Genomic DNA, 8,710 nt, shown 5'->3' on the forward strand with positions numbered 1-8,710 from the left:
AAGCGTGTGTGAATAAGTTTTTAAGCGAAAGTGAAAGTAGACAATTTGGATGAAGTGACCAAGTTTTATTTATTAATTATAATAATGATGTATTTATTTTTTAATGAATGCCAAAAGGACACATCTTTATATGAACTGAAACAAAAACTAATGCATTTGCTCTTTGATAAAATGCAAACAAACCTGACTATTTGGGAATTGGAAGAAATGAAAAATATTGATATACTAATATATTCATTTTCATCTCTATTAGTTTGAAAGTCATCATTTCTGATAAACAGCAGATTTTGTATCCAATTTTAGAGGAAGGTAAGCCTTTTGTCTCTGAAATATATTTTTCTATGGAGTAGTTTGTTGAGCAAGTGAATGCTTTCATTTAATATGCAATATGACAGCGTCTTATAAAAATATAAACTAAGTGTTGGCAAAAAAGGGGTAAACAAACTGAATTGTCAAGCATGCCAAAGCGCTACATGGCGATGATGAAAATCCCCCCGTTTAAGACCCAAATCCCCTGGAATTCTGAACAAAATCCCCTGGGGAGCTTTTCAAAAATGTGGCATGTATTAGATTAATGTGTCACAGGGTTAGACTTTGTGAACCAAGTCTTAAAAATAAAGTATACTTAAAAGTTTACTTATAAATAAAACTTCTAAGTGCAATAAGGCAAGAGTTTTTTTTATTTTTCGTAAGCACCAGGATGAGGGAATAAAAATAAGAAAAAGATGTCAAAAATGAGCGTCGAGAAAAAAGAATAAAAATAAGATGGATTTTTCATATTTTTTTTTTATTTTTTTATACAATGCAAGTCTTGAAGTTGTGCACACTTGTTTTGTACTCCATACTGCCTGTTGTATTTATATATATAATAGTGTTGCGCCACAGCTGTTAGAGGGCATCATTTTAAAAATTACAACTCCTGCAAATCTATTTGTAGTGTCCATACTTTCAGAAAATTAAATACTATCTAAGTTATGTATTTCTTAACAAGAATAAATGCCAAAATGTTCCAAGTTCGTAGAAAATAAAATGACACCCGCAGCATAAATGTTTTTCATTTTAAATCTTTGTAAAATTATTAAACAGCTCGCCAAAAATCCAAAGTTATTAAAATAATTATAGAAACCTAAAAATGAGGCTTGTCTCAATGAAAACCTAAACAAGAATGCCATCTCCCAGCAATTTCCATGGATTTGGCCATAAACTGGCTGAAAATTGGCTGGGTCGTTTTCTGGCAGGTGTCCAAACAGAGCGGCCCATATTCGGCCAAGAAACAGCCAGAAAACAGTCAACTTTCAACCTGACATTTGGCCGGTGGCCGAGAACTGGCCAACCCCGCTGTAGCAGAAACAGCGGCAGTCATATTGGATATATATAAAAAAAAAAACGTTTAGTGAAAAAAATCCAGACTTCCTAATGCAGATTTAACATATAAATATAAACAAATCTCACTCAGGACCTAAATATTTGCAAACAACTGGTAATCGATTAAATGATGCAACAATAAACAATAGTCTGTATTATGAAGGCAAAACAAGCTGTCATTTTCACATGATGATGATTAAATCAATTCTGTATATATATATATATATATATATATATGTGTGTGTGTGTGTGTGTGTGTGTGTGTGTGTGTGCATGATTTTAAAGCTGCACTCTCACAGATTTACCATTTTTACAACTTTTTTATTTTTTGTCTTGGAAAAAGCAAATTTTTGCATAAATATCTGCAAACCAATGATATAAGATTGCTGACAAAAAATCAGATCATAGATTTTCATATTTCCGTTCGGAAATTAATGTTTTATGACCTAAACCGTTACTAACGGTTTAAGAAAAATGCATAAAAGATCAATTTTTGAACTGAAATATAAAATTCTACGATCTATTTTTTGTCAGCAGTCTTATTTAACTAGTTTCCATGGATCTTCGCAAAAATTGGCTTGTTCCAAGACAAAAAAGTTGTCAAAACGTTCAATCTGTGAGAGTGCAGTTTTAATAAGTGCTTCTACACTTCTGTAGTGTTTTTAATAGTCACTGAAACTTGCACTGGCAAAACCAAAGACATCTGGCTCATTGTTTGTGTCTAAAATGTTGATTAATATCATTTTGGGTATATATAATGAGATAAACAACACATCTGAGAAAATTTTATGTCTGATATACAAGAAAGAAACAAGGTATATAACTCAAACTTACCAGATTTCACGGTCGAGTCCAGTTTTTTTAAGTTTCTTTATAATCAACATACAAACAATCCATTTTAAAATAGGTGACATGAAAAGAGGAGTCAATGCCCTTTAAAATGGTATGCGATATGTTGGTATAACTTTATTGTCTTTTAGACAAACAAGCCAAATCCAATGTCACATTCTCGTCTTTTTCTGTAGTCAGAAACTGTACAGCAAATTCCAATTTTCAGTGTGTCCCCGTGTACACAGGTCTACACACAAAAATATTTAAGTTATTTTATGCTTCGATAAAAAGAAAATACAATTCCGTTCCGATGTCGCAAAAAAAAGCCACGATTTTATGAACAACAGTATCAGTCTTCAAATTAAATCCACTTCAAAATTTCGTAAAAGGCAGCCATATTCCTTACAAGCGCTAAGATGATGATATTAAGCAAGTTTCAAGTTTTATTTTTATCATAGCATATAATATGCATGTGATATCACAAAACAATGTAACATATTTCAGTTAACTTTGTAAGCAATAATCGCCGGCTTATGATTCAAGATTTCAAGATTTCAAGACTTATTTAGATCATGGGTTATTACAACCAGGTGATCAGAACAATAACGTTTTAACAAGCAATTAATTAAACATATATATATATATATAAAAACAAAGTGGACATATATTACATACAGTTTCCTATAATAGGAAATACGAAGACAAATAAGTCGTATTGTTTTTAAAGGAGAATGACTATTTGATATTAGATAAAAGGGATTTACAAAATATAGCCAGTTAAATAAGTTCTTTTTTGTTTTTACTGTTCATTAATTAATCTAACTTAATACAATTAGAGTTACGACAAAAGTACAATTTAATATTTTTCTTTTTATCGTCTGAAAAATGTTGACATTCAAACAAGTAATGAAATTCATCACCTAAACTATTAATACTACACAAATGACATGTTCTACGAAATCTCTCAACATTTTGACCACGCTCTACTTCAATAGGAAATTTGTGATTCATAATTCTAAATTTAAGCAAATACAATGAAAGATTCTTGGGTAGTATATCAATATAGCTTTCAAACCCAAAATCTTTTTTGTATACTTTATACATTTGACATTTTGGTGAATTTGAAACAATACTATACCAATTTTGAATAAATTGGTCAGATAATCTGTTTTTAACCATATTTTTAAAAACAATAACATTATTAACCTGTTGTAAATCAAAGTACATACTTAATCCTAAATCATTTAAAGAATTCTTAACAAAGGAAAGCCATGGGAACTTCAAGCCAGAGGTAATATCATTGTGCAAAGAATATGCAGTATTATACAATAAGTGACTAATTTTGCTGCTGCTCACATCAGCAGAATTTACTATTTTACTCCAAAAGGTCAAAAGCCTAGTTTTAGCTTGTATAGAAATTGGTTTTAAACCAAGTTCACCATAAATCATACAATTAGGGGTACACTGTTTTAAATTTAAAATGAGTTTACAATATTTTAACTGAAATTGGTCTAATATCTTAAGATCCTCCATAGCCCATACCTCTGAACCATATAATAATATTGGTACAATCATTGAATTAAACAAATACAATTGTAAAGAGTAAGCTAAGTTTACGAGATTTCTTTATAAGTGCAAACATTGCTTTACGAGCTTGATCTACCAAAAGTTTTTTTAGTTTTAGTAAATTTACCATTGTAGCTAAACATAACACCAAGATACACAAACTCATCAACAATATCTACTTTAGCGCCATCATAGTACAAATCCTGTTCTTTCAGTAATGTTCTTTTAGACTTACAAAAAACAATAACTTTAGTTTTACTAGGATTAACTTTTAAATCCCACATATTACAATATTCTAGCATGGCATTCAATGCCGCTTGCAAGTCAGCGTGAGATTCGGTGAGAATAACTGTGTCATCAGCATAAAGTAATATATAAAGACGTAGGTACTACTTGACATAAACTGAGTCAAATCATTAAGAAACAGAGAAAATAGTATCGGGGAAAGGTTCTCACCTTGCCTAACACCAGCTTGACTACTAAAAAACTCTGATAATGAATTACCAACTTTAACACATGACAATATCATACATACTATTAATTATCTTAATACATTTACCATCTATATTATTATCTAAGAGTTTATGCCACAAAGCTATTCTATTAACACTATCAAATGCTTTCTTATAATCAATAAAGGCACAGTAAAGTTTTCTACCGTTTATTAAATAAAAATCAATCAAGATTTTCAAAGAAAAAACATGATCAATGGTACTATAATTTTTCCTGAAGCCAGCTTGCTCCTCACAGAGTAAATTATATAATTAACCAGGAAAGAGTTTAATCTGTTATTTAGGACAGTCGTAAATAATTTTCCCATGCAACTAAAAATTGTAATGCCTCTTTAATTATCCGGGTCAGTGATGCTACCCTTGTTTTTATAAATTGGGAAAATGATGCCTCTACTCCAGACCTCTGGAAATACTCCAGAATCAAAAATGAAATTAAATAGTTTGCAAACAAGTAATAAGAAAGACTCACTTCCATTATACTTAAGATATTCGTTTAAAATATTATCAAATGAAGAAGGACATTTATTGTTTTTCAAGCTGTGTACCGCCTTTCTAATTTCATCAATACTAAATACCATATTTAATTCCTCATTATTGCCCGAGATAGAATCAAAATCAATTTCTGAATACATATCTGCATCATTGGTTGACGAAGTTTGATTTAACTTGACAAAGTGTTCACAAAATACATCTTTAGAAATGCTAGACAAGGATTTCTTCTTTTCATCGCAATATTTATTTAATAATCCCCAAAAAGCTTTGGGATCAGAATTACAAAGTTTTTTTAACTTTTTATTTACATTCCCTTTGAAAGTATTAATTTTCTTATTCATTAATTTCTTATAAGACTTACTATTGTTAGCTAAGGAAGCAAAATTTTCATTTGTTCTATTAAATCTGTACTTACATGTATTTTTACTTTTACTAGTAATATAATTAGCTCTAGCAACTTTACAATCATTATCATACCATTCTTTCTTAAAGTGTTTACGAACAGGTGTTTTATTAACAATTTTCTTTTCTAACAACAAATGAGATTTACCAGCAGCATTAGTTAAAATATTAGAAGCACTATCTGTCAAATGATTAACAACATCAACAGTATACTGCTTACTAATACATAAGCTATCTATTTCACCTGCCAAAGCAGTGATCTTTAACTCATCAATGTGACTTACAAATTGATTTTTTGCATTATTATCCCATATTGGTCTTTTTACAACATCATCAGTGGAATCAACAACATTTTTAACATGGTCAGAACTTACATTTAATGACATATCAATACTAATACTAAATTCTACACAAGAGTGAACATCAGAAAACAATGGATCATGTTCCTGCACCTCAAAATGTACAGTTCTGGGAAATAATTCCGGCGATAACAAAACATAATCTATAAGAGTACTGCTTATACATGTACACTGACCAATATCAATATCTTTGCCTAATCTTCCATTACCTATGTATATGTTAGCAGACTTACATAGATCTATCAAACGATAACCATAGTTATTTGGAGCATGAGTATCACCTGAACACCTTTCAACTAAAAATCCTAGATCCAATAAATTGGCAATGGAGAACATATTCCTAGTAGTAACATCTAAGTTTTGAGATGCAATATAAGGATCAATTTCCACAAAATCTATTATTTTTTTAGTATGAGCATTTCAATCGCCCATTATAGCAAAGTATGCATTATCAAATTCTGAGTAAATATCGACAATATCGCATTCTAATTTATAAAAAATATCGATAGAACTGTACTTTGAACCTTCTGGTGGTATATAAACTGTACCAACAATTACATTACTGGAAATGAATTTAAACCAGAGGCAATTTTCATTGCTACAATCAAGAATTTTAATTTGATCAGCCAAATCCTTCTTAATAAAAATTCCTACACCTCCAGATTTTCTTATAAACTTTTCTCTACATATACCTTTAATTAAAAACCATGCAAGACAGGAACATCATAACTATCTAATTTTGTTTCTGCTAAACCAATGACATCATACTTGTTAATAAGATCAACAAACTCAGGGTACCGGTAATCAATTTTGGACATAAGTCCACAAACATTTATAAAGGCTAGTTTCACAACTCTGGTATCAACAGACAAACAATATGAAGTATGGTCGACATTATTAGTAAAAGTGATACAATTATCATCAATACTAAAGTTTGAGGCAGCTGCATCAAGTGTTTTAGCAACACCATTATTTGTAAACTCTATAGAACAATCAACAGATTCATGAAAACTGGGAGTATTAATTACAGTTTGACTATCTTGCACAGTTTGAACACATAATGAATTTACATGACTAGAATTAATATGTAATGGATAAACAGAATTATCTAAACAATTTACAAAATTCTCATTTGTATTAACATCAGACAAACAACTTGACATACATGTATGAACATGATCATTGCTAGTGGCAATAGAACATTTGCTATTACTAGAACTTGTAACCTTTGCAACATTACTTGTAACATTAATATTTGCAGCACTGAAAGCATCATCAACATTTTTATGAAAATTGGAGGTATTCACTGCAGTTTGATCATCATTTTGTGATATATATGCACATAATGTATTTACGTGTTTAGGAGTAGAACAAGTATGTAGTTGATATACAGTACTACTTGTACCATTATCAAAATTCGGAGAAACAAGTGAACTTTTAACATAACTGTTATAAACAAAGTCATTGGGGATTTCATCCTCCTCCTCTGGATCCTAGATGTATCTCTGCAGACCCATGTCCTTTAACATATCATCTGTAACATTCACACCAAGCTGATCGAAGATATTACCATTTATAACAAAAGTTTTTTCCACTCCTGGAAGTTTCAAGACCACAGCTTTAAGCTTTATGCGCAAGGGAGTCAGGTCATCCATAATGTAGATATTCTTATAGTGCGGGTTAGGACTGGATTTGAGATTCTTTTTAAATCTGTGTAGTGTACGGATTGGCTCGCGCGATACAAAACGTACAATGATCTGCTTCTTTGCCCCACGCGACTTGGGATTAGTGTAGTGACAGGCACTTATGTCAGCCCTAGTGATGACGGTCTGACGGGTACTGGGAGAAATGACAGATTGGCTGAGCTCCTCCTCCTGCGAAACATCATTCATGGCTTTGTTTTCCAGTGAAATAGCATGGTTAAACATGCTTAACACAGAGTCAGTTAAGTCTCCATCCGGGTAGAAGTTGCAGATGCGTATATTCTCCCGTTTAGTATATTGGGCCACATTGTCATTTTCGTATAACAACACTCTGATGTTGCTTTTGGCAAGTTGGAATTCTTCCTGTTTTACACAATCCTTCATTATGCATTCTAGTTTATCAAAACGTTGATTCAGTCTATTCTCTAATTCATCTAGGTCAATTCCAGACTTCGGACCACGTTTCCCAGCCATGTTAAAATGGTGGGTGGGATAATGTCGACAAACGTTGTTCCCTGATACAAGAAGAAACTCGTTGTTTCCGTTAATGTTTATCTTCTTTAATGATGAAAAGTATTTACCATCGATGAAATAAAATGTTAAAAGAATTTCCCACACATCAATAAGTCTAAAAAAGTGTTTAATTTTAAACTTTCTCGTGGCGTTGCAGTCAACAGTTCATGGAACAATTCACGTTTGCCATCTTGGAAACTGTGCGCGATAATTTTTTATTGTTGTGAAATTAGCGTTAGGTTAAATAACACTAAATTTTATTTTCTATCGGAGATTGAAGAAACGGTCGGCGGAAAAAATAAAAATAAAGTTAGGAATTTGAATCTCTTTCTTTTTTGGGTTTTGCAATGAGAGGTAAATGTACACATTGTTACAGTGTCAAGATCCCAATTTAAAAGTAGCGTTACAAGTATTACTTTTTGATAATGATTGTACTTCAAGACAATTAAATGTACTGATGCAAATATAATCCGGATTTTTTACAATAAATAAACTATGAGACAGTGCGATTTTATTATTTTTATGTAGAATTGTTATGACCAGGGCTCATCCTACCAGGCGACTTAGGCGATTAAGTCACATTGCCCGCGGCAACTTCGCTATTTTCTAATATCAAAGCGAAGTCAACTTTGCCAACTTTTTCAAAGATCAAAGTCGATATCGCTAAGAACAAACACTTGTCAAAACAGAGCGACTCCGCCTCCAGCCTGTCAGCTCGATTGACCAACAGCCTTTCAGAAATATTTATATTTGTTATCGAAAAGAGAATTAAAAATAATCGTACTTACAGAAATCTGTCCACGATAATGATGAGAAGGATGCTGTACTTCTGGTCGAACTTTCTAATCGTTCGATGTTTGCCAGCTTTATTTCTAGGAGGCAAATAGTCGAATTTTAGGCGAAATTAAAAATATACCCGCCTTATGCAACCAATGTGAAGATAATTAAATTTGATACTAAATAAATA

At 31.6% G+C, this 8,710-nt stretch overlaps 1 protein-coding gene across 1 annotated transcript in view; it reads right to left on the bottom strand.

The window, feature by feature from the left end:
• LOC128231950 (phosphatidylserine synthase 2-like) overlaps positions 1-8,628 on the bottom strand; it is a 34,057-nt gene extending 25,429 nt beyond the window's left edge. Inside the window, exon 1 of the mRNA XM_052945237.1 lies at positions 8,532-8,628. The gene's annotated coding sequence lies outside the window, so the exon portion shown is untranslated. The remainder of the gene's footprint in view (positions 1-8,531) is intronic.
• Between the last annotated feature and the right edge of the window lie 82 nt (positions 8,629-8,710).

This window comes from Mya arenaria, chromosome 4 (assembly GCF_026914265.1).
Source record: "Mya arenaria isolate MELC-2E11 chromosome 4, ASM2691426v1".
In the NCBI taxonomy this organism is placed as follows: domain Eukaryota; kingdom Metazoa; phylum Mollusca; class Bivalvia; order Myida; family Myidae; genus Mya; species Mya arenaria.